This window comes from Trachypithecus francoisi, unplaced genomic scaffold (genome assembly GCF_009764315.1).
Source record: "Trachypithecus francoisi isolate TF-2019V2 unplaced genomic scaffold, Tfra_2.0 Lachesis_group2, whole genome shotgun sequence".
Taxonomy (NCBI): domain Eukaryota; kingdom Metazoa; phylum Chordata; class Mammalia; order Primates; family Cercopithecidae; genus Trachypithecus; species Trachypithecus francoisi.
In genome coordinates, this window is record NW_022681465.1 from 92,476,137 (window position 1) to 92,503,933 (window position 27,797).

At 34.6% G+C, this 27,797-nt stretch overlaps 1 protein-coding gene across 2 annotated transcripts in view; it reads left to right on the forward strand.

The window, feature by feature from the left end:
• NDUFAF2 (NADH:ubiquinone oxidoreductase complex assembly factor 2) overlaps positions 1-27,797 on the forward strand; it is a 239,323-nt gene that overhangs the window by 65,323 nt on the left and 146,203 nt on the right. The gene's annotated exons all lie outside the window — the stretch shown is intronic.

The following is a 27,797-nucleotide window of genomic DNA, read 5'->3' on the forward strand; positions in this document are numbered from 1 at the left end:
GGACTTGTGACCTGTGTCTGAAATACCAATAGTCTTGGGACTTAACCTATGGGGTCTGCACTAACTCCTAGGACTTAGTGTCAAAATTGAATTAAATTGAATTTTAGGACACCCAGGTGGTTTCTGGAGAGTTAACGAATTGGTTGATGTGAAGAAAATCCCCACATATTTGATTTCAGAAATGTTGTAAGTAAAAATAGAGTAGGCCATTCTAACATTTTAGTTTTGGCATAATTGTTACCCTTATTTGCAGCTTTTTTTGGAAACACTAAGGCTGATAGACTTTCTATTATTGTTAATTATCCATATAACAGATCTTTGGTTTTATAAGTTTTAGAAAGATGTTAAACTCTAACTATACATAGGGAGAAGAGAACATCTTTTGCATATGTTTAATATTTATTCAACACCCATGATATAGGCATTAAATACGAATGCAGAATTTTTGTTTCTCCTTTTTCTTGTTTATTACCTCTTGAGACTAAATTGAAGTCAAAGAACCATCACAAGCAAGGCTGACTTTTGGGACATTGGCTTTGTTTTGAGGTAGGCATGCTTAGACACGAACTCCTATTAACTCTGAAAGTAGGTCATATCTAATGGTAGAGTCTTTTAAAAATTTCAGTGACTAAAACAATATATACTTATCTGACACACTATTTTTAATTACTTTAAAATGTTACTAAATATAACACCCGATTTTTAAAATTAATTTTAAAAATTTTCAGACAGGGTCTTGCTCTGTTGCCTAGGCTGGAGTGCAGTGGCATGATCTTGGCTCACTGCAACCTCTGCCTCCTGGATTCAAGCAATACTCCTGCCTCAGCCTCCTGAGTAGCAGGGACTACAGGTGCATGCCACCACACCCAGCTAATTTTTGTATTTTTAGTAGAGACGGAGTTTCACTAAGTTGGCCAGGCTGGTCTCGAACTCCTGACCTCAAGTGATCTTCTCCCCTCGGCCTCCCAAAGTGCTGGGATTACAGGTCGGAGCCACCTCACCCAGCCCAATTTCTTATATTTTTGTGTTTAATATGAAAGTCTTGAAAACATAATGATGTTGAAATATTTCTGGATGTCCTTTAGTACTAAGAAATCTTTCCACATTAGTACACAGAAAATTCTGCATGTCAGAATAGCAATCAGTACTATAAATTTCCAAGTTTCTATTTAAAAAATGTTTCAAAAATCTGAAGCGGAAAGGTTAAAAACCAACAACAAAAATCATTATGGATTATATATAGTTTTCTTGCCCTGTCTTATAGTGGTGATTATGGATTATATTTTAACAATTAAATCCGGCTAACAGATTTCTGTTTTATAAAAGACTTAAGGCTGGGTGTGGTGGCTCACGCCTGTAATCCCAGCACTTTGAGAGGCTGAGGCAGGCGGATCACAAGGTGGAGATTGAGACCATCCTGGCCAATATGGTGAAACCCTGTCTCTACTAAAAATACAAAAATTAACTGGGTTTGGTGGTGCATGCCTTCAACCCAGCTACTTGGGAGGCTGAGGCAGGAGAACCACTTCAGTCCGGGAGGCAGAGGTTGCAGTGAGCCGAGATCAGGCCACTGCACTCCAGCTTTGCGACAGAGCGAGACTCCATCTAAAAAAAAAAAAAAAAAATTATACAGAGGTAAAATGATTCACCTTTGGGATTTAAAAGTTTTATAGACACGTATATATTTGGCACCCTTTTTATATAAAATTCAAAAAGGACAAAAGGCAGCAGAGTAAGGGAGTGGTATGTTATATAAGATGGAAAAGCAAAAGACTGAAATTACAAAACTGTATATTGGGGGACATAAGGCTGGTTTCAGAGAAATCCTGTTGGATGATTGCTTTCATTGTATGCACATTGAAATTATAATAGTGGCATTTCTGGTAGGTGGCAGCCATGTAGCATGAAAGTTGGTAAATAACTATGTGGTTGGAAAACTATGAGATAACTGTCAATAGGGAATTTGACACTTCCTTCTTTTTTCACTAATTGTGCCTTCTACCACACTAATATATTGTCTTGACAGAGTATATTTCTTAAGGTGGAGATAAATGCTTGAGTACTTACTATGCTGTCCTCCGCTATCGTGGTAGGAGTCTGTGGAACAGTTCTCTCCCCAAAGCCTGAGGATCCCAGATCAAATGCCTCTGTTTTTTAATCATCTGAATGTTATGTAAAGTAGTAAAAGCTTGTAGTTTTAGGCATCAACGTGGCTTGTAAATCTTGATAATAATTGAGTCTCAGTTTAAGGGATTGGTAGGTTGTTTGTGCCTGTGTGACCCTGAGCTTTCATTGTACCCTTGATGTATCTGGGATATCCAGCACCTGGTGCCTGGCCACCCTTGGTAAGATCAGGCCTATCCCAGAGAAAGTAGTCATCCTTAGTATTCTCAGGGGATTGGTTCCAGGTTTCACAAGCATTCCAAAATCTGAGGATGCTCAAGTCACTTACTATACTCATTTTCTCTGCTTCAATTTTAAATTAGGAACTCAACATTTGTCTCAAATCAAAAGCATATTCCTTTCTCTACTTTTCACTCTTGCTTTTTTCTATTCGAATGAGATAGGGGTAGGCATCAAACAGCCTACAATAGATAGTAAGTTCTAAACTAATTGATTATGTCCTAATAAGATGATTTTGGAGTAAGACAAATTCATACTGATGTTATGTTGGCAGTGTGCATTAGGACAAAATAAACATGTCGGATTCAGAGAATTAAGCATAGGAGTCCTTTCTATATTAATCTAAATTTCAAAATCTTTGTAGAAGCTTTGAACTAAAATGTAAACAAATAGATTATTCGAGTTTTCTTTGGGCACACTGGTTTTTTTCTAAATTAATTGACTTTTGCTAAATTAGATAACTTTGTAGAATGTTTGAGACAAAAAAATGAATGTATAATTTTATGTGAAATTTCATTATGTAAAATTTCAGAAAGCAATAGTATGGGTTTTCAATGGTGTAGTGGAGCCAGCTTACACCAGCCTGTTGGAACTGATTGGAAGCTTTGTAAACTAATTATTAAATATAAACATTAGTAAAAATTGAATTAGCTGTGCAGGGTGGTATGTGTCTATAGCCTCAACTCTGTGAAACATAGAGGCAGGAGTGGAGGATTGCTTGAGCCCAGGAGTTTGAGGTTAGTCTGGGCAACACAGGGGAGACCCTGTCTCTTTGTGTTTATTTATTTATATATATATATATTTTGTGATAGAGTCTCACTCTGTCGCCCAGGCTGGAATACAGTGGCGCAACTTCGGCTCACTGCAACCTCCACCTCCCAGCTTCAAGAGATTCTTGTGCCTCAGCCTCCCAAGTAACTGGGATTACGGGCATGCATCCCTACACCCAGCTAATTTTTTTGAATTTTTAGTAGAGACAGGGTTTTGCCGTGTTGGCCAGGCTGATCTTGAACTCTTGACCTCAGGTGATTCACCCACCTCAGCCTCCCAAAGTGCTGGGAGCCACTGCGTCCTCATATTAGCTTTTTTAATTATAAGTACATACAAAGGTAGTAAATACTCAAAACCCAGTTCTTTCTGATTAGCTTACTACATTTTACTATTATATATACTCTTGAGGTTACTTATGCTTATCATATTTATATGGTAAAATAATATATAATGGCTGGCTACTGGGTGTGTCACTCTACATTTAGTGACATCATATTAGAGCTTGAACTTAGCCATAAAAGAGTATTTATTTAAACCACAGAAATAGGCAAAATGCTACAAATCAGGGCTTAATTTATTTTTTGTTGATTGTGTTTAAGGAAGTGATAGAGAAAATGTTAATGCATATCGTGTCTATAGCCATTATATTCTGAATAGCACAAAAATTAAGGAAACAGTCTTCCAATATTCAAGTAAGTTTAATCCAATCAGTATTTATGTTGGAACTGTGCCCAGAAGATTATTAAACATTTATCATTATACCACTGGTTTAAGTTCATCAAACTTTATTAACATAAGTGTTTTAACATAAACTTAAAACACTTAACATAAGTGTTTTAAGTTTAAGCTATACAAATGGCAATAAAATGTATTTTTATGTATTCAATACCAGTTTACCACTTAGAACATGAGATGTATTTATGCATTTATAATAAAAGCTAGTTTGTAGTGTTCTTAAATTTGTATGTCCTCATTCACCTCTATATAGAGGTTCCCTAAGTGATCAAAGTAATGGAAACTTTTGAAACAGTGACAACAAAACTGAATTTTATACCAGAGATTCTGATTCCATAGGCTTATGGATGGTCTAAGAGCCTGCATTTTATTGCATATCTTATATGGATGTTATTAGAATACCATTAACAATATAGTGAAAACCCTTTTAGTTCCTCACTAAGAAAATTTTTTAAAATATCAGTATGCACACACAAAAAATAAGTCTTAAGATTTGTTTTCTTGTACTGACTGTCATTTTAGAGTTCTATTACCTTATGTGGGTAGTTCTCATTCTCTTTAAAAGCCTATATTTCCTCATCTGTAAAATAAAGACATTATGCTAGGTAATCTTTGAGGTAGAAATGATGATTGATCAAAACGTTACCTTTCATTCATAGGGATTAATTTTTAGTGCTGCTTCTGAATCCACTGAGTATCTTATCCCACAAAGAAAGCTGAAGGACTGTAATTTTTTTTCATTTGTTTCTTTAGTTGTATTATGGGGATAACAATAGTACCCATCATTATAGTGTTATTTTGGAGATTAGGCAAGTAAACCTGTTAGTGTTTAGAAGAATGTCTGGCACATAGTAAGTGCTGTATAAGTATTAGCTGCTATTCTATCTTCTTCTTGTTTTCCCTCTTCTCTCCTTTTCCCTCTCTTCACTCCTCTCCCTCATTTTACTCTTCCCCTTTCCTTGGAGGATTGATACTAAACTACAACTCTTTTTCTTCTGTACAAGTAGAGTATTAATAAGTATTCTTTTAAAAAATGCAATGCACTTCAATAAGTTTATAACAAATTAAGAAAAACTTTAAAGTTTCTTAGAAAGATTACTTTTTTTTTTCCAGCAACAAGGCAATCTAATGTAGCTAAAATACCCTCCTGCTATAAAATACCCAGTAGTGCTGGATAAAATGTAAATTAAAAAAAAAAAATCCAGCCGTGAGCTTTCGAGACAATAAGGAAAATATCTGGTTTTTAAAAAATGAATGATTTTTACGTATATTCTTATAAATGAGATGGGTCTTACCTTTTTCTTGTACTGGCCTCTTCTGCTTTTTGGTATCAGATTATGTTTGCCTCTTAAAAAGAACTGAATCATTTCCTTCTTTTTTTCCATTCTCTGGAACGGATTGTGTAAAACAGAGGTTAGATGTTCCTAAGTGTCCTGGAAAATTTAACGGTTAGATTTTCTGGTCTTGGTGGTGTTTTTTACAGAAAGATTTTTGACTACAAATTCAATATCTTTAATAGTAGCAGTTTCTATTTAGTTTTTCTAATTCTTCTTTCATCCATTTTGATAATATATGTATTTTGGAAAATTATACTGTTTAAGTTTTCAAGTTTATTGGTATAACATTATTTATTGCATTCTCTTATGCTTTTTACATGTATTTGTAAATTCCTATCACTGCCTTTTAGAACTTGAACAATTAATAAGACGTTTGTCTATAATTCTTTTCAAAGAACCAGCTTTTAATTACATCTTTTTTGTTTCACTAAGCAATAATTGTCCTCTTTTATCTTATATATTCTACTTTCTCTGTTTCCTTCTCCCACCAACCCCACTGGTATTATTTTTCTGATTTCTTGAATTGAATTTTAGATAATCAATTTTCAGTTTCTTTGTTTTCTGTTATAAACACTTAGGGCTGTATATTTTATTATAAATTATAATTTAGATGCATCTCTGAATATTTGATACATTTATGCTATGCTTGTCTGATAAGTTTTAATTATCTTATAATTTCCATTCTGTCTTCTTTGACCCATAAATTAATTTGAACTGTGTGGGTTGTGTGTGTGTGTGTGTTTAAGAGACAAGGTCTCGTTGTGTTGCCCTGGCAGGCCTCCAACTCCAGGGCTTAAGCAGTCCTCCTACTTCAGCCTCCTGAGTTGCTGGTAGTATGTTCTTTGTTTTTTTTTTTTTTTTTTGAGACGGAGTCTCGTTCTGTTGCCCAGGCTGGAGTGCAGCGGCGCAATCTCTGCTCAGTGCTCATTGCAACCTCTGCCTCCTGGGTTCAAGCGATTCCCCTGCCTCAGCCTCCTGAGTAGCTGGGATTTCAGGTGCGCGTACCACCACACCCAGCTAATTTTTGTATTTTTAGTAAAGACGGGGTTTCACTATATTGGTCAGGCTGGTCTCAAACTCCTGACCTCGTGATCCGCCTCGGCCTCCCAGAGTGCTGGAATTACAGGCGTGAGCCACCGCGGCACAACCTTTTTTTTGTTTTTGTTTTTGCTTTTTAAAAAAGTTTCCAAATACGTTAGGAAACTTGATCTGGTGCTACTCTTATTACTGGTTTCTCATTTCTAACTTTGTGACATAGTATTCATTTCCTGTTGCTGCTGTCAGAAATTACTGCAAATTTAGTGGCCTAAAACAACACAGATTTATTATCTTACAATTCTAGAGGTCAGATAGCCAAAATTAGTCCCTCTGGGATAAAATCAAGTTGGTGGCAGGGCTGTGTTTCTTCTTGAGGATCTAGAGGGTAATCTGTTTTTTTCCCCCATTTCTAGCTTCTAGAGCCTGCCTGCATTCCTTGGCTCGTGATCCCTTTGTCCATCTTCAGATAGCTCTGTTGCTGACTCTCAGACCTCTGCTCTGCTCTCACATTTTCTATAACTCTGACCCTTCTGTCTCCTTCTATAAGGACTCTTGTGATTACATTGCGTCCACCCAGGTAATTCAGGATGATTTCTTCATCTCAAGGCACTTAATTTAGTCACATATACAAAGTCATTTTTGCCATGTAAGGTAACAGTCACAGGTTCCAGGAATTAGTACATAGACATCTTTAGGAGGCCCTTGTTCTGTCTATTCGCATTATTCATATTGTTTTCCTTCCCCCACCTTTCCCACTCCGCTGTTTTGGATGTTATACATTCTTTTTCTTTTCCTCGGTGTTGATATTATTTATGTGTTTAACAGTATTTAATATTATGCCTTTTTACCTTTGCATACCATGCTCATTTGTACTTTCCTTGCTTGTATTGTTTAGCATTTTAGTTTCCCTTTGTTTCTAAATGCCTTTTGCATTAGTGAGGCTTCTCTTGAGAAACAGAACCAACAAGTGAGAGTGAGATTTATTTTAAGGAATTGTGATTGTGGAAGCTTGGTAAGTCCACAAACTGCAAGATAGGCTGGCGGGTAAGAGACCTAGGGAAAAAATGTGGTTCTAAAGACATTATGTTGGCAAAATTCCTTCTTGTTCAGAAGAGGTTGTCCTGTCTTTGTTCTCTTGTGGCCTTCAATTGGTTGGATGAAGCCTATTCACATTATGGAAGTTAATCTACTTTACTCAAAGTCTACTAATTAAAATGTCAACCTCATCTAGAAAACACCTTTATGGAAACATCTGAATAACATTTGGCCGGGAATCTGGGTACCATGGCCCAACCAAATTGACAAAAATGTTAACTATGACTCTTTCCAAGTTACTTAGTTTTTCTGTTACCATTATCATCAGTATTTTGTACTTATTTAACTTTCTAATGTCTTTACCAATATCTTTTCTCATAATGTATTCTTGCATTCCATTCTCCTTTCTTTACACATATATTTCCCAAGAGACTGGGAGAAATAAATTCTCAGTTTTTATTTGTCTGAGAATATCTGTTTTCCTCTCGGACCTGAATGGTGGTTTAATGGGGTATAGAATTCTTGGCTAACGCTTATATTTCCTTAGCTCTTTCAGGATATTATTCTGTTGTTTTCTAGCATTTGTTCTTGCATATGAGACCTTTATTATCGTTTCTTTGTAGATAATCTGACCTACCCTTTGCTGGTTGTTTTTAAGATCCTTTCTTTACCGTTAGTGTTTTTGTTGGTAGTGCGTTTTTTTGTTTGTTTGTTTGTTTTGAGACGGAGTCTCGCTCTGTGGCCAAGGCTGGAGTGCAGTGGTGTGATCTCAGCTCACTGCAACCTCTGCCTCCCAGGTTCAAGCGATTCTTCTGCCTCAGCCTCCAAAGTAGCTGGGATTATAGGTGCATGCCACCACACCCAGCTAACTTTTGTGTTTTTAGTAAAGACGGAGTTTTGCCTTGTTGGCCAGGCTGGTCTTGAGCTCCTCACCTCAGGTGATCTGCCTGCCTTGGCCTCCCAAAGTGCTAGGATTACAGGCGTGAGCCACCACGCCCGGCCTGCCTTTAGTGTGTTACATTTTCACTGTACTTTATTTAGGTATGAGTTTCTTTTCTTTTTATTTATTTATTCTGATTTTTGTTTCTCTTGGACCTGGGAAGGGATTCATGTGGCTCATCAGCTCTGGAAAATGTAGCCACAGTCTTTTCAAATATATGTTCCCCTCTTCTTCTGTCATTTCCTTCTTCTGTCATTTCCTTCTAGAATGCCTAATAAAGATATAGATTGTATTCTGTCCTCCATGTCCGCTATTCTAATCTGCCATTCCTTGAGATTTTCTTTTTCTTCAGTGAATTTTTTTAAATTGAATTTCTCTTTGGTTCTTTTAAAAATATTTTAGTTATTTTTTTGTATGACCAGTGTTGTCATTGTGGCTTTTCTGTATTTGAAAAATCATTCTAAACATTTTTACTGGTTTATTCATTTTCAGATTCTATTTATAGTTTTAGATTATTTTATTTGTAGTATTTGAAGGGTAATTTGCCTATTTATTACATCAGCTAAAACTTTCTCCTCGTAATGGTTTCTTCAAGTAATAATTTCTTATTATGAGCTAATCTTTACTAGGGACTATGTATTCTATGGAAGTCCAGTATAGTATATGAGTATCCTTGTGGGACTATTTACATTTATATCTTTTGATCCTTAAAAATTTCAAGGGTCCAGTCAGATTTTATATTACTTTTAAATTTTACACCATGTAATTATGTAAATTTAAAACCCTCACATACATAGGATACTCTTCTAGAGTTTTTTATGTTTTGCTGGTGACTGTTTTCTCTGGCTTCAAATTAATGACTGACTTCTTTCCTCTTTCTCAGAGTTCATGGGCCACTGTTTTTCTAGTTACTTTTTCATGAGTAGTAGACCTCTTTGATTCTGTGAGCTTTAGGTGGATGCTCAGTTCTTGATCCCCCACCTCACATCAGCTGTGGGTATGTTTTCACTTCTGACAAGTGATTTAAAGGTGTATGTCTAAGCACTTAGTCCTGAAAGCCTAGAGCTGAGTTTGAAACCCCGTGGATTGCTACAGTATCTGTTTAAGCTTATGGCTCTGGCTTTGACTTCTATTTGTTTCCAGCACTTGAGGAATTTTTAAAATTATTTTTAACAATATATTATTTTGAAAGTATTTTATCCAGTATTTATCTATGTTTGGAGCAGGAAAGAAGCACTTACATATTGGCTTGGACTATACCATGTTATAAGAATTTTCTGTATTTTTTAACATTGATATAATTTGATTGAATCTTAATTTCTTTCTATTTTAAGGATATTGGTTGATTCTCTATATTAATAGCTTTTTAAAAATTCTGTTTGGGGATTGTTTTAACTTTTCTTTTTCCTCCAGTGTATTTTTCAAACATTTTTTGTTTTGCATGTATCTGGTACCTAATAAAATTCAGTAAATGTTTTCTAAGTGAAAATAAGTCAAAGGTTTAGTTTGTGCCAAAGGGTGTTCTAGGTGATTTTAATAAGATTATTTGTTTTAGGACTCATATATGTTAAGTTAGACTGGTAGACCCTACCAAATTATAAAATGATAATAATAGTAATAATAATAGCTTCAAATAATTATAAGACACTTCATTTTCATTCTAACCCTCCTGTATGTAGTATTATTATCACTGTTTTACTGTTGAGATAATTGAGAAATAGAAAAAGTAACTTGTCCCAAATCACATAGTTACCACATGGCAGAGCTGTATTTAAACTAAGTCTGGCTCCAGGGGCTTGTATTCTTAATCATTATACTGTAGCTTTTATATCCTGTTGAGAGATATCCTTGATTATTGTTATACCTCTGCTTAAAATATTTTCCCACTGCTTTCTGGATAATGTTTAAATAAATACTTTATTACTTAAAAAATAAATGTTTAGATAAGTATTTAAATATTCTAGCCTACCTTATTCTGCCATACTACATATCAGCCCTGTTCTCTGTTTCCAATTGCTAACAGTTTTCCGAAGGCCCTCTGCTATTTCGTGCTTCCATGTGTTTAATTGTATTCTCCCCTCTGCCTAGAATGTCTCTCCTTCTGCTTCTCCCCTGGCTAACTCCTATACGTCCTTAGAAACTACAGCTCTTTTTGAAAGCTTCCATAACTGCTTATTAGTATAGCTGTCCCTCTCTTCAATGTTCCCCTAAATTTGTCCTCCCTTAATGTACCAGCCTATAGCATTTATTTTACTATGTTTTAATATTTTTTTTTCTTTTTGCCTCTCAACTAAACTGCCTTCTCTGAGATAAAGGACTGTATTCTGCACATCTCCGTAACCCCATGACCTGGTAAACATCACCTGGCACGTAGGAGATGTTCAATATATATTTATTGAATGAATCGATAATTGTGATTTCATTACTTGTTTTACAGACCATCCATAAGATTTGTCTACTGCACTGTCTTGTTGAATTTTTAAATAGGACTATGAATTATTTTGTTAGTAACATTAATAAAAGATGTTTATAAAAACAAGTTACTGTCTTGGAATACAAGTTACTTAATGAATTTCTTAAGATGTCTTTTTTAAACATATAACATTTTTGCTTATTTAGTTGCAAAACAATATGGTTTCCATAATAGTGTGTTATTTAAAAGCAGTTCTGTTTAGCTATTTAGTTGAAAATGATTCTTTGGTGAAAAATTAACTCAGTAAGTTTGTGTTAAGAGGAATGCCTGCTCTGTTTTGATTCTCTGTTTTAATATTTTTACTCTTGGCAATATTTAATGAAAATGTGTCTCATTAACCTTGAAGTTACTAGTCATTATTTTGTGACTGCTTTTGATTTATTTACTGTCTTGACTTCATATATAGAAAACACTAATTTTATCAAAGCTCATTGCATTATTTACCACTAATTACAAGATAAATAAGTAAATAAATAAAGATGATCACATAGAAAAAAGTCTTGGGCTGAAAAATTATTTTTAAAGCATATGTTAATGGCTTTTATATGCTCATTTCCTTATATAGAAAAATTTAATTGCTCAATTGGGGGCAGATGTTTAATATCATGGCTTTTTAAAAAAGTTAACTCTTTAAATGGAATGAAGGAATAGGAGAAAATTACTTGTTTGAGCCTTATAGGAAGTATATCTGAGATAGCACTATTTTGCTGCAGCTGAAATTCAAACATGAGGAAATTGCAGAAATTTACAATTCAATGTGTGTTTCATCAGGGAGAAATCCACAGATTGTTTTGACACTCAGTTAGAAATTCAGCATGAAGATGGACATCTCATGAAATTTGCAGCTGCTGATTGAATTTATATTTCCATAAAGGCCATCAACAGTAGCAGCCTGCAGGGGAAGAGGGGGGAGAAATGACAAAAATCGTGAGGCTAGCATTTTTCCTCAGTGTTATAGTCGCAAATTACTGGTAATAAGGGTTTATACTGACCAGGATTAAAGAAAAATACAGACAGCCAGAGGGAAGGACTTCTCAGTTTAATTGATTTTAACTAAATATGTCCACATTTGATATCTAAATATGTGTTTAGTCATCTGTAGAAAATCTAATATGTATGTAAAAATCAGTTTATCTTTACTATTTAAACAGAAAGAATAAGGTAGCTCTTGAAGTTAAAAACGGTTGTATTGTACAGGTTATTTTCATAAGTGTCTTTCAAGATAGAAGATGAGTATTATAGGAATATAATACGGGCTTGTTTTCTATGTCATTGAAATAATTATTTCATGTTCTTGCAAGTAACCTACACTTGATGTTTTTGAGGATAACAATTATTATTTTAAAATATGTTTTTAAAATTTTTTGAATGGATATCCAAATAATAGTCACAGAGAACAAGTTGCCTTTTCAAGGAAATTATTTCATTTTCAAGTGTGGTGAGGTTTTTTTTTTTTCTTTTTAGCAAAATGTACAAAAAGTTATTTCTTTAATGCATATCTTGTAGCAATTTCATATTATACACGATTTTAAAATATTCATCGATTGTAGGTGAACTGAAGGACTTAGGAGTGTGTTCATTGTTCCTGCAGAGTTCTTTGTCTCTGTTGACAGTGTGTACTTTAACCATAACAGGATGCCCTCAGATAGCTTTATTTGAAAATTAGAATTTTCACAACTATATGTAAAAATATTATCCTTATTAAGAAAAAAATTTATTTAATTTAATATTATATTTAATTTAGTCTATAAAAAGTGAGAACATTACCCAGAAAACATATATAAACAAGTGTTGGTCTTTATTTTTTTACATACTCAATTAAGAGTTTAAGAACATAGTGTAACTGATTACAATTGTTTTGTTATGTTTAATTATATTTGAGAACATCTAATTTATAAACTATTCTAATTGGAAAAGAGGAGTGTATATTTCTGCTACCTGTGCTTAAAAGGTATACGTGGACATTTTTTATGAGTTTTAGAATTTTCTTTAGGTGTTAAATAAGCATAATCAGGCTAGATGACAAGAATGTCATCTAGAAGTCTATAAATGCTTGCTTTTTCAACATCACTTCCTATTGTTTTACTTTCTATAAGTTAATACCAAAGTCTAACAGTTAAATATATTTTAACTTTTTATACATCAGTTTAGAAAACAAAGCAAAACTGTTTTGTAGGAGAAGTACCACTGTGTCCAACAGATAAAATTTATAAGTATTTGGAAAAACTATTTTCTCATTTGTGCTTTCCTTTCATAGCATTACTCAGGCATACACACTTTGGGTCATTCACGTAATCCAGATTTCCCTCTCTTTCTTTCTTTCCTCCTTGCCTACCTCACTTAAGAATTTGCTGTATTCAACATTCCAAAATATATTAGCTTAACTAATTCAATTTACTACTTATTAAAACCCTCCTTTTTTCTTTTTATCAGTTGCTATCAATTTCAACACCCAATGAAATCAATGTCTTTATTTGCTCTTTTAGCTTGTTGACCCTGCCCATACGTACTTTTTGTTTTTATGTATGAGATATAATTCATTCATTCTTGATTCAACAAATATTTATTGACTGCTCTCTTCATATCAGACATTATTTTAGGTTCTGGGGATACATTAATAAACAACACAAAGCTTTCTTTCCACTTTCATGGAGTTTGCCTTTTAGTAAGAGACACAAACAGTGAACAAATGAGTATGTAATATGATGTCAAGTAGAAATATGCAAAACTTATAGTGCCAGGTAAAAGGCTAGAATGTGACAGAATTAGCATGCAGCAACTAGATAGGAACTTCCAGAAGGATCTCTCTGAGGATGTGGCATTTGAAAAGAAACCTGAGTGAAATAAGAAAGTGAGTAATATTATAGAATTCTACATATTTTCCTTTTACTTTATAGCATGAACATTCTACCCACTACAATTTGCTATGTGCATATTTGTTTTCCACTTATCCCCTTCTCTTATCACATTCAATATTAGAAATCTGAAATGATGCTTCTACAGCTCCCATTGCTTCTCCATACTCATAAAATGTTATATTCATATACAGATACAAATAAGTTTTCCTGGAGGGGGCATTATTTATTTTTTACAAAAATGGGATTATCCCATTTACCTTCTTCATCACTTGCATTTCTTGGTAAACAGTAAATAATAAACATCACTTAGGTCAGACCTAAAGTGTTATTGTAATAACTGTATATATTTCCATAGTATGGATATACCACAGTTTATTTAACCTTTGATTAATATATTAATTGACATTTTAGTTGTTTGCAGGTTTTTTTCTACTACTAAAAATGCTCCATAAACATCCTGTACAAATATCCTTTTCAACTCATGTTTTTACCTTTTGTAAGATGAATTCCCAGAAATGGCATTGCTGTAGCAAAGGATATGTGCAACTTTTATTAATAAATATTACCAGAGTACTTGCCAAAAAGACCTTAGCAGTTCACATTCTCACCAGCAAGGTAGGTGAGTATCTTTTTCCCCACAGCTTTACCAGCACAAGGTAACTTTGTTTTATATTTTGTGTATTTTCTCTATTTTTAATCCATCTATCATCTGTCTTCCTGATGCTCAGATTATGTGTACACTAGACTTACTCTTTGCAGTCTTATGGAACTCTGTGCCCTTATAAAACTGTACAGATCACTTTTCAGCAATCTTTAACATGTTATATTTGAGTTACATATTTAAGTGTATATCTTTACCCACTCTGACCCCCAACACCTAAATAACATGAGGCCTAGCACAAGGTAGATGGTCTGGGCAAATACTCACTTTCCAAAACAAATTTATCTGGTGGAGAATACTGATAATAGGGCTGGCTATACATGTATGGGGGTAGGTGATATATGGAAATCTCTCTACTTTTCCCTCAATTTGGCTGTGAACCTAAAACTGTTCAAAAAAAAATCTTTAAAAATAAAAATAAAATGTACAAGATTTTTTGATTGCCATGCATGTTGAATTATTCGTGCAATTGATTTCTCTTTGTGAAAGCAGATAAGCAAGAGTTCACTGCATTTTAAAGTTGTTACCTGAAAGGTCAAATGTATTCCTTTTTTGACACTATGTCCCTTTGGGGTTTAAGCAAACATTTATCTTAGGTTGCACATTACTGTGTTCAGGATACAGTTATTATATTTGTCAGATTGTTGCCAGCTACTCTGCATTTTTTTCCTGGCTCTGAAATCACATGCATATTCTAGGCCTGTGCTCTGAAATTTTTTGAAGTACTATTGTTGACATTTAGAGCATTCTGTGCTGCAAGTGTCCACCCCAGAATGCGATGTGCACCAGTGAACAGAGGTCAGGCAAGGCGAAAAGCTGTTTGTCATCTGCCAAGCTGTTTGTAACAACCAGATAAAAGTATATTCCTATTTTCAGATTTAAAGTGTAAACATACATCTCTAGTCCCAACTAGTCTCTTCATTTTAGAATGTTAATGTAGAAATGTCCCCTTGCCAGCAGCTAACCCAATCTTCTTTTCACAGTCACCCATTCCAGAGGTTATGTTTATAGCTAGAACCAGCGTATTTTGGCTTTTGTCTTTATTTATTCTTTATGAGAACTGGGAACTATGGTGACCCAGCAAAAGTCTGGGTGGCCATGGAAGTAGTCTGTATTAGCGCCTGGACTCCAGAGAAAAGGGAAAATGTGATCTTCATTAAGCCTTGGTTGACAGAAATCATGCCTTTAAATGGTCAGTCTCAAAGATCATTCAGTTTTCACAAATGCAGATTACCAGTTGACAGTTCAGATTGTTACTGTACGGTGAGTGTGAGGGTCTTTGGAACTGGTTTTAGTAATGTAGCATATATACAGGAATCTTAGGGGATGAGTCATACTGTTTTCAATAGCCAGGGATAGCATATTGGTTAATCCCAGGCACTTCTGACACATGGTTCTGAGAGTGTAGGCAGAATGGGCATGACAAGGAGGGAACCTTATCAGCTCTTTAAACTAAGTCTGGGTTACATTAGACAGACCAGCCAATTCTTTGCCCTCCTATTCCCATTTTCTCATTCCCCAGTTTATTCATTCTTACCATTTTAATGTGATCAGAGTAGACACTGCTCATCTACTATTTGTTAGAGATTCATGGTCTGGTTCAGAAACGGAAACTTGGAATAAAACTCTTCCAAGCTCTGCTGTCAACAACAGACCTCAGCTCTTGGATCCTTTTATTGAATCTTACTATTTATTATGGACCACTTTTCTTTTTGAGGTATCAACTCTTTAATTTAGGTCTTTTATATATAAAACCATTGATTTTGTTTTCAGGTTAGTTTTCTGCCCTGGCTGTTTTCTTTCTTAGCATTTTAAAAGTGTGAAGTCAATCTATTTTATTAAAAGTTCAATACATCTAAATCACAAGAGATGTTATGTAATGCCTGGATAGTGTAATGATTATTTGTTTCTGGTTTTCTCTTCTTTCTTTCTTCTTTCATTTCTTGTTAAAAAATACTTAAAAGCATATGTGAAGATTACTTACAATTCTTCAGATAACTAATGGGGTCTTTTGTAGCACAAGGCCAAGCAGTTTACATAATATAATCTTTTTATTTTAGATGAGAACGTTACTATTTCCTGATCCTACTTCTACCCAACATCTATTTCTCTTTTAGTTACCATCATCCTTTGCCTTAGGTATCCCCCCTTTCTATTTTGTTAACTGTTTTCTCTGACTGTCCTGTCATATCATCAACATCTCTTCTGGTTAGTTCCTTTGGCTGCTTTAAAAAACTTAGTTTTATATAGACTCCTTGAGAGTATTCATTATGCTTATCAACCACTTGAACTCAGAGTTATTGATATCGGCGGTAGGCTCTTCACCTCTTAGCAACCATTAAATCACTATTATGTTTTCTTTTTTAAAGTTATTATACTTTGAGTTCTGGGATACATGTGCAGAATGTGCAGGTTTGTTACATAGGTATACACATGCCGTGGTGGTTTGCTGCACCCATCAACTCATCGTCTACATTAGGTATTTCTCCTAATGCTATTCCTCTCCTCGCCCCCCACCCCCTGACAGGCCCCGATGTGTGATGTTCCCCTATCTGTGTCCATGTGTTCTCATTGTTCAACTCACACTTATGAGTGAGAACATGTGGTGTTTGGTTTTCTGTTCCTGTGTTAATTTGCTGAGAATGACAGTTTCCAGCTTCATCCATGTCCCTACAGAGGACATGAACTCATCCTTTTTTATGACTGCATAGCATTCCATAGTATGTAGGTACAACATTTTCTTTATCCAGTCTGTCATTGATGGGCTTTTGGGTTGGTTCCAAGTCTTTGCTATTGTGAATAGTGCTGCAGTAAACATATGTGTGCACATGTCTTTACAGTAGAATGATCTATAATCCTTTGGGTATATACCCAGTAATGGGGTGGCTGGGTCAAATGGTATTTCTGGTTCTAGATCCTTGAGGAATCACCACACTGTTTTCCACAATGGTTGAACTAACTTATACTGTCACCAAAAGTGTAAAAGCGTTCCTGTTTCTCCACATCCTCTCCAGCACCTGTTGTTTCCTGACTTTTTAATGATTACCATTCTAACTGGTATGAGGTGGTATCTCATTGTGGTTTTGATTTGCATTTCTCTGATGGTGAGTGATGATGAGCATTTTTTCATGTGTCTGTTGGCTGCATAAATGTCTTCTTTTGAGAAGTGTCTGTTCATATCCTTTGCCCACTTTTTCATGGTTTTTTTTTTATTTTTTCTTGTAAATTTCTTCGAGTTCTTTGTAGGTTCTGTTTATTAGACCTTTGTCAGATGGATAGACTGGAAAAAATTTCTCCCATTCTGTAGGTTGCCTGTGCACGCTGATGATAGTTTTCTTTGCTCTGCAGAAGCTCTTTAGTTTAATTAGATGCCATTTGTCAATTTTGGCGTTTGTTGCCATTGCTTTTGGTGTTTTAGTCATGAAGTCATTGCCCATGCCTATGTCCTGAATGGTATTGTCTAGGTTTTCTTCTAGGGTTTTTATGGTTTTAGGTCTTATATTTAAGTCTTTAATCCATCTTGAGTTAATTTTTGTATAAGGTGTAAGGAAGGGGTCCAGTTTCAGTTTTCTGCTTATGGCTAGCCAGTTTTCCCAACAACATTTACTAAATAGGGAATCCTTTCCCCATTGCTTGTTTTTGTCAGGTTTGTCAAAGATCAGATGGTTGTAGATGTGTAGTGTGATTTCTGAGGCCTCTGCTCTGTTCCATTGGTCTGTACCTCTGTTTTGGTACCAGTGCTATGATGTTTTGATAACTGTAGCCTTATAGTATAGTTGGAAGTCAGGTAGTGTGATGCCTATAGCTTTGTTCTTTTTCCTTAAGATTGTCTTGGCTATACGGGCTCTTTTTTGGTTCCATATGAAATTTAAAGTAGTTTTTTTCCAATTCTATGAAGAAAGTCAGTGGTAGCTTGATGGGGATAGCACTGAATCTGTAAATTTGGGGGCAGTACTGCCCATTAATGGGATTACTCGGTCAAATGGTATTTCTGGTTCTAGATCCCTGAGGAATTGCCACACTGTCTTCCACAATGGTTGAACTAATTTACACTCCCACCAACAGTGTAAAAGCATTTCTATTTCTCCACAACCTCTCCACCATTTGTTGTTTCCCATTATTTTGGGTAGTATGGCCATTTTCATGACATTGAGTCTTCCTATCCATGAGCATGGAATGTTTTTCCATTTGTTTGTGTCCTCTCTTGTTTACTTGAGCAGTGGTTTGTAGTTCTCCTTGAAGAGGTCCTTCACATCCCTTGTAAGTTGTATTCTTAGATATTTTATTCTGTTTGTAGCAATTGTGAATGGGAGTTCACTCATGATTTGGCTCTCTGTTTGTCTATTATTGGTGTATAGGAATGCTTGTGATTGAATCACTATTATGTTTTCACATAGACAACTTTAAGAAGTTGGACTTACATAGGTTTTATTTGAACATTAATTATTACACTATGTGAAGACAGTGATGTAAAATTTTTTATGCCATCTATGTATGGGAATACATAATTAAGTTATTACAGTAATAACATAGATATTAAAGACATCATTTCAAGTAGGGACTTTATAACATATCCTCGTGGTATAAATGTTTCATCTTATTCCACATGAAACCTGCTTTGTGATATAGATTTGATTTTTATTAAAGAATTGTTTACATTTTCATTTAATGGAAGCTGTAATTATTAAACCTAAAACTACTTAAGACACTTGTTTATGATAAGATTTGAAAATATTTATACATACACATTCATTTATTTCAGTATTTGTTCAGCAAAAATTCATGTTGTTTTGGCTATGGTAATGTTAAACTCTCCTTAGGTAGAACTATTTTTTCTTGGAAAATGTTTTGGTTCAAATATATTTTTAAAAGTCAGAACAGGGATAAACCAAAGCTGTACTGAGATGGCTACTTAGAAGGAGTTATAACTTCAAACAAAAAAATGTTATAGGGAGAAGTTTGGCAACCAAAAGAGATGCTTTTATATTTCACTCTCTTGGGAAAAACTATACATAAACAAATACAACCTGTTTCATGTGATAAATCAATAGCTGAAGTTATTGTTATATCAGAAGGAGAACTAGACTGAAGGAGATCTGTGACTTATGGCCTAATTCTGATCATCAGGGAGAAAACTGATTGGCAAAGTAGACTCTTAAGAGAAATCAGTATATAATTTCTGAGTTTATTATAGCCAAGGAAGGCAGTGCTGTAGGGATTTGAATGCATATTCTAATTTAGACATTAGAAGAGGAGCCTTCAAAAAGCTCTGCAGAAAAAAATAGGTGTTTATGTTTCAAGAGGAATGGAAAGATCTTTTTGTAAACAACTATGGGCAATATACCTGTTAGTGATCCTGATGAACAGGAGATGGAAAAATGTCTAAAGGGAGTGCTTTGACTAACTAATACAGTTATGTGTCACTTAATGATGGGGATAAATTCTGAGAAATGTGTTGTTAGGCAATTTTGTCATAGATTGTATTTACACAAACCAGTATGCACCTAGGCTATAGGGTATAGCCTGTCGCCCCTGTACAGCATGATACTGTGCTGAATGCTGTAGGCAGTTGTAACACAATGGTATTTGTGTATCTAAACATAGAAAAGGTACAGTAAAAATGTGGTATTATAATCTTACAGGACAACTGTCGTAGATGTGGTCCTTCATTGACCAAAATGTTGGTGTGTGGTTCATGACTGTATTTTAAGTACACAAAAATGCTTGTAACCATAGCCATAAGGAAATGTGATGGCAACAAGATAGGGAGCTTGAATAAGTAAACACACACCATATATTTTTGATACATTATATATGCAATAATTGCTAAAGGCATTTAAAAACAAAATTCAACAAAACAGCATGTTCAAACTATGAAAGGTACACAAAGCCAAGGACATTGCTCAAATTAGTAAAATATAATACCAGAAAGACTAAATCTCAGAAAGAGATGAGATATGTAAAAGTCTCAAATGACACAAAATGGCTGTCTACTTTTATATGTGAATTTATGTATGTGTACACATTTGGGTTTTTTAGGTAGGCAAATATATATATATATATATATATATATGTATGTGTATATGTAACAAATATGTTCTCTTTTGTTAGCATTCCTCTGTCTAAATATGAATATTAAATATCCACGTGGAGCTAAAACATTGGGAGCATAAACATCTCAAAAGCTTAATGCACTGCTTCAGAAGAGTGTGTTTTGTTTTGTTTTGTTTTTGAAACAGAGTCTCCCTCTGTCGCCCAGGCTGGAGTGCAGTGGCGTGATTTCAGCTTACCGCAATCTCTGAACCCTGGGTTCAAGCAATTCTTTCACCTAAGCCTCCCAAGTAGCTGGGATTACAGGCATGGTCCACCACACCCAGCTAATTTTCATATTTTTAGTAGAGACGGGGTTCACCATGTCAGCCAGGCTGGTCTTGAATTCCTGGTCTCAAGTGATCCGCCCGCTGCCTCGGCCTTCGAAAGTGCTGGGATTACAGGCGGGAGCCACTGCACCTAGCCGATAGTGTATTTTTAATGGATGACAGAATAAGACAGCTCTCTTTCTTTCTCTCTCTCTCTCTTTTTTTTTTTTTTTTTTGGTAAAGGGCTTTTACAACAATATTTAAAAAACAAAACCATGAGGGTATTAAACATAAAGGAAATATCCAGCAAAACTGAAAATGGTCCAAGCTTCCGGAAACACCGTTTTTTATACCTTGTTCTTTAAACCACAGAACAGTCTCTTCTCTCCTTCTCTTCCCCACTACACCAAAAGGGACGAGAGACACAAATCTGTGCCAGGGGTCTCAATCTGGAGGTAGCACTCCTCATCATCATCACTTCATTTTATACTTATTTTATTCTTAGACTTACCGAATGCTAAACAAGTAAAAGGAATGTTTTAGTTTTTTTCCCAATTTGTCAATAATAAATTATTGTTAAGATATTTATTTTCATTTATCATATAGCCTAGAGCATATGATTAGCCTACATTCTATCTTGAAAAAGCAAAAATTTTCATAAGCTGTAATAGCTAAAGAGAAATTAAAATCCATTGTACTATTTAAAATGTTGAATTGTTATAAATAGAGGATACTTGGATGCTGTATTAAATAATAAATAAACCACAAAACTCAGTGGCTTAACACAAGTGTCTATGTACGTTTGTTTTTTTAATCGAGCAGCTCTCATTTATCTTATTGATAACACTTGGAAAAGTTTTCAACATTGACAAGAGAAGAAAAGAGTCAAAGGCTCACTTGGGATGATGTTAAGGGCAGCCCTGGAAGAAGCACACATCACTTTCACCCGTGTTCCACTGGCCAGACCCTAGCCACTTGACCCCCACCTAACTGCAGGGGAGGCTGGGAAATGTATATGAGCTTGTGCATATTTGGTGAGTGTTGTTTCTGTCATTGACTGTTAAATTAGTCAGATGAATGTTTATTACAAACAGTGTGCATGGGACTTTTCTAGGCACAGGGCTGAATATGAAGATGAATAAGTCATGGCTTCTTCACCCAAGTGGATCGTAATCCAGCACTCATTGTAGACTATAGCTTATATTTAGTTTTAGATTCTCAAAACAAATTCATTGCCTATTCTTAGTGTTATGAGACTAATAACTATTTTTTAAAACAGCCAAGTAATTTATATCTACCATCTGTATCAGTTAGAATTTAGGCAAGAAACAGATGGCACATTCAAATTAGGTAATTTGAAGAGAGCTAAATAAAGGGACTGTGTAAAGGTGTGGGCTGGACCTAGAAGGGAAACTACAATGTATAGGAAACCACCACAAATGCAGTACTGGAAGGATGACAACAGCATGTCTTTGCCATTTCCAGTGCTGAAACAGTGAGGGGGAAGAAGTGATTTCTGGGATGTAGAGACAGAGTTGTGACCTTGGGCCAATGGGAATAGCCTTCTCCCCATTTGACCTTGCAAGAAGAGAGCCAACAAAATAAATTATCTAATGTTACTGTCCTTGTTCCTTCTGGTCTCCTGTTGGTATTGCCTAATAGCTGAATCCCACTGGAAGCCAGAGGGCAAGGGAGCCTGTTGATGTAATATATGTAGGTTACCTTTCTGGGGCAGGGGTCAGGAAGGTTGATCCTTGATCTGGAGAAGCAAATAGCACACCATCCTAAATTTTTTTTTCATCTATTTGGCCAATATTGAGGCCCTGCTAATTGCAAAGCTGTAAATAGTATAAGACATATACAAAAGACATGTCTTTTCTTTCAGGGATCTTGCTCTCTAGTATGGGAGAAGAGACCACCAACAAAAACAAAATTTAAAGATAAGTCTCTGGAAGATTTGTGTTTAGGCAGTGATTGGGTGCCACATGGACTGTTAGATGAAGTGAAAGTTGTATCGTTCAAAAAAGGAAGAGATTCATGTGCACACAAATTGTTAGGGAAGGCTTTGTAGAGAAAACAAAACTTGAACTTGGCTATAAAGGGTTGACGGTTTTTGTAGATAGAGAGGAGGGTAGTCACACATGTGTATAACTGGCTCAAAGTACAATGAGTGTAGAGTCTAGATGAAGGTGGAAACTCATACAAAGTTAGTGAGAGATTTTTGAAATAATTTGAGGTCAGATTTTAGAAGGTCATAAGGAGAAATCTCAGGGTTCGTGCTTTTTAAAAACTGTCCTAATGTTCTGGGAGAGGTTACAAGGTGCCATGTTGTAAAAGTGTCCTGCAGTGAAATAAATTTATAAAATGCATACTTTCCAACCCTTGGATGTATGCAATGAGTATTCAACTTATTAAAAGCTCCAAAATGTCTTGCCATAAAGAAACCACTTTTTCCATTTATCTACACTTGGCTAAAGAACCCATCCCCTTTCCCCTACTCCCTTTTAAAAATCAAAACATGGTAAAAATCATATGAAACTTCAGTATTCTATAAAACATATTTTGGGAAATGTTTCTATAAATAATGGGAAGCCTTTGAATAGTTCTGAAGGAGTTATGACGTGATTAGAGGGGTATTTTAGGGTATCATTCTGACAAGATGGATTTTAGTGCACATGATCATTTAAGAACAATTGTTATTGCAGTAATACAGGCACATGGTGCAAGTCTGAAGTGAAGGGTAGTAGTTGAGCTGCAAAAAATGCAGACTTGAGAGGGCCATTAGGAAAGACCTGACAGCATGACTTGGCGGTTGATTGAATATGGGTGATGGGAGGGACTGAATATGGGTGATGAGAGGGAGGGAGTGAGGGAGGGAGGGAAGAAGGGAGGGAGGGGTGGAGGGAGAGACAGAGAGAGAGAGAGAGAGAGAGAAAGAAAGTAAGTCAGCGATATTACAAACTATAACTTTAAGGCCTAGATCTTCCAGTTCTGAGGGAGTTTAGATCATCAAAAATAAAATTATCTAAAAGACTTTTGAGAAGAACTGAGTGAAAGTATACAAAAGGCAACATAATGCCTATTCTGAAAAAGAGTGTAAGAGAATATGTCCTGCAAATAATTGTGCATTATTACCCTGGTATTAAAATTGATTGTGATTCAGAGACTTAGAAGAAACTTAGAAGAGCTGTGTTCTGACCAAACAAGGTTGATGGACCAGACCACTGGGACTGTAGCCAGCTCAAACTGTACTCATTGGTCACACATGTAAATATAGAACTTTTATTAATCCTACCCCCCAGAGAAAGAATTTTGGCACAGACCAGTTTACAGTAAGAGAAACTGTATCTTGTTTATTTGGGGTATTATTAGGAGTGATAATCTAAAGGCATTGCTAATTTTTATAGTATTTTTCTCTCTTACCTTTTAAACCAAAATCGAGTTAGGGACCAACTGCTTGCTTAATGTTTGATTAGCGCCACATACTAAAAGAAACTGATTGGTGTTGGATAAAGAGGTAAATGCTAAGTAAATCTTTTCAAAATTATTTGTTATTAAGTTATTAATAATCCAAAAAGGCTGGAAAAAACCAATAACTCCATAACATTTGAGGTCATGTTTCCTAATTGATGCTCTCTTTGCAGCTATAACTTTTTTTTTCATTTCATTTTATATGCTTGCTGTCATTTGCCCATTTCTCTTCTTTGCATGAATGCTTTTTTGTTTATCTTCTATATTGTGTTTTTATTTATAGAAGACAAAGTACAATGTGATACTTCTTCATTATTACTTGCTAAATTCCTTGTTTAAATGGTAAGTCCCTATTTTAATATAGTTTTGGGGATAAATTTACTGAAAATATTCAGTGCTTATATTTTCAGTTTTGAATTTATTCATATTGTGACAGTAATTGGTAGAAAACTGTTTCTCACAGCTGACAGGCCAAAAAAAAAAAAGGCTTGAGGACAAAGCTACCACATGCCAGAGTGCTGAGGACCCATCAGATATTTAAAGAAGTGGCATTTGTACTTGCATTATTTAAGCTACTGTTGAAAAAACGAGATAGGAAGAGACTATATTTGTAGCAAGCATATTATAGAATTCATTTTCTAAAAAATCATGTTTCTGAAGAATAGAACATCTATCAGATGTTTTATAAAGCACATATAACTAATAGATCATAGTTCTTCTCCAAAAGAACTAGAAACCATGAATGCTATGACATCTATCTTTTTCAGAATCCCAAAATTTAAAGAAATATTTCTGCTTCCTAGAAAATAATAATTAAGCCCAAATTTCAAACTGAATCTCAATCAATAGTTGTACCATTTTCTACCACAGAAATACTATTCAGTAAATGGTATAAGTAATGATATAATGTATACTTAACCTCTGTTTTGCTGATTAACTTAGATCATTCTCAAACTGTGATTTAGGGGACCTCTGGTGTCTTTAAGAATCCGTCAGGTGGTGGGATAGCTAGTCATTAGTTTTAATGATTATGGCTGTATTTCTCTTCTTTCTGGCAAGGGTGAATAATTATGCTTAGTAAGAACCATAGCATCTCATTGATTTCTCATCAAAGAAAACAAACATTGCCCTTAATTCTGATGAGGTATACTGGACAAACAGGAATGGGTGGAACAGTCATCCCTACTTTATTTTATTTTTAATAGTTTATTAACTAAATTTTAAGGAGCCATTACTATAGATCAAGATACAATAACTCTTTAGAACTTTGAGGATATTCTATTAAATCATCTCAGATCCATTACGGAAAAGGAAGACTTTTTAAGACCTTCTTAAGAAGTTGCTAAGTTATTGAACCTGAAGTTTACACAACCTGGCAAGTATTTTTTTTTGTTCTTTTTCCTCATACATGGTCAATATAGTGGGTTGAATAGTGTCCCCCCCAAAAATGTATCAGAGTGTGATCTTATTTGGAGATAGGGTATTTGCCTATACAGTTAAGATGGGGTCAGATTATGGTCGATTCTAAATCTAATGACTGGTATCTTTATAGGAAGAGGAGAGGACACAGACACACACACACACAAGAAAGCTGAAAGCAGAGATTGGAGTAATGCAGCTACAAGCCAAGGAAGGCCAGGAGCCACTAGAAAAGTCAAAGAAAGAAAGATTCTTCCCTAGAACCTTCAGAGGGCCTTCCCTCCCTATACTTTCATTTCAGACTTTAACCTCCAGAACAGAGACAATGAATTTCTGTTGTTTTAAGTCGCCCAATTTGTGGTTCTTTGTTATGGCAACCCTAGGAAACCAAAATAGTCAGTATTCCTGAACATTCTCCCACAAACATATATTTTTTTGCCTATTTTTTTTTTTGTTTTTTTAAAAATTTGTATCATTTACCAAGCTATGAAGTCCTTGAGAGCAGAACTGTGTCACACTTGTTCTATACCTAATTCAGAACCCCACAAATATGTATTAGCATATAACTGTGGGATAGTCTTATTTTTTAAGATTCAGAAATACATTCTTCATGAGACCACATGTTAGTTTTTATTAAGTATGCATATTAGAGAGAGACTGGAGTATAAATAACTGTAAGGATATTTTGTATGGAAAAAAATTGTAGATAATTTTTTAAAAATTGTAGATAATTGTAGATCCAGCCACAGCACTCCAGCCTGGGTGACAGAGCGAGACTCCGTCTCAAAAAAAAAAAAAAAAATTCACAAATAATTCCATGATTATAATTTAAATTTTTTATAAACTCACATGCTCATTATTAGAGGGCCAGTTCCATAAATTATGATACATTTACACAATGGATACAGCTGTAAAAAATAATGAAGATATGTTCTATGTATTTATATGAAAAAAACTTCATTTATATGAAAAAAACCAGGCTTGGGTTTCTATAGTTAGAAAAAGTAGAATAACTGTTAGTATCATGTTTATGTCCCATTCATATGAAAAATAAAATCCAAAGTGGATTTTAAGTAAATGAAATCCCTAAGGGACTGTTAACCTGGATTATCCAGAGAATATTCAGTTTGTCACAATTTTGCTCCAGTATTATAGAGCACAGCTGAAAATAATTGCTTAACTATCAAAATTCTATCCAAAGCACAGATCATTTATAAAGATTAACATTTAGTAAAAAGACTTAAAAATGTAATATAAAGTAACATGGTATTTTATGAAGAGCTAGTATTCAGAAGTAACATCTAAGAGGATATATACAAATTTAAATTTTTTAAACTTTAAAAGATTGGATTGTAGCCTATATTTCTGAGATATGAAAAATTACCATCAAGTAATATTCTTATCTCAATGTAAACATATTCTCGATTTACTAGTATAATTTTTTATCTCTCTTTAATTAGAAGTAGTTTTATAAGTATTTGAATATTTTTGATTGAAGAGCTGAAATAGTATCAAGAGATGCTAATGACTATTTGAGGTGGTTGTAGGTTGTTTTTTCACTTGTACCAATTTTTTTCGTGAATTTTAATACACAAAGATTCCCAATGTTGGTTTTTAAATTCTTAGAGGCTAAGAGAGACTTAGTCTTAGAGAGATTGTAGGTAAGAAATATTAATTACTTAACTCATTACTGAGAATAGACCAATACTAGAATAAATGACTCAAGTTTAAAACTTGGCAGACTTAACTATGTGACTCTTACAGTTACTGCAAGTAATAAATTATGAATTATAAGCAACATTTAGTTTATCCAACCAGGAGAATAAGCATCACTTGTAATGGTTAAATCTTTATGTGTCCATGGGCAGACATTCAAGTTATCTTCTACTAATAAGGAGAAAAGAGTCATTGTTCTTAGTTGGTAGGTGACATTTTTTCCCAGACATTTGTTCACCATGTGTCTTAGAGGAAAGTGAAGATTTTAAGGTCTACTTAATAATTATTTTCTCTCTACTTTCCAATGATACTTTCACATGCCATGAATCAATATAAAAATCCCGATCGCAGTCATGGCCAAACCAGATATGCTTCTTGAAGCCTGACAATTTTCCTGACATATCATGAGTGAATCATATGGGTAACATTTTTTATAATAAACTCCAATTTAAAATCCAGGTATGACCACACAGATTTGTCACTAATATGCTAGTCTTTTTTAGAATATATTTGTACTTTTGGACTTAGAACTATTATTTTAAATACCTAAATTAGCACAGTAACTTTGATAGCACTGTTTT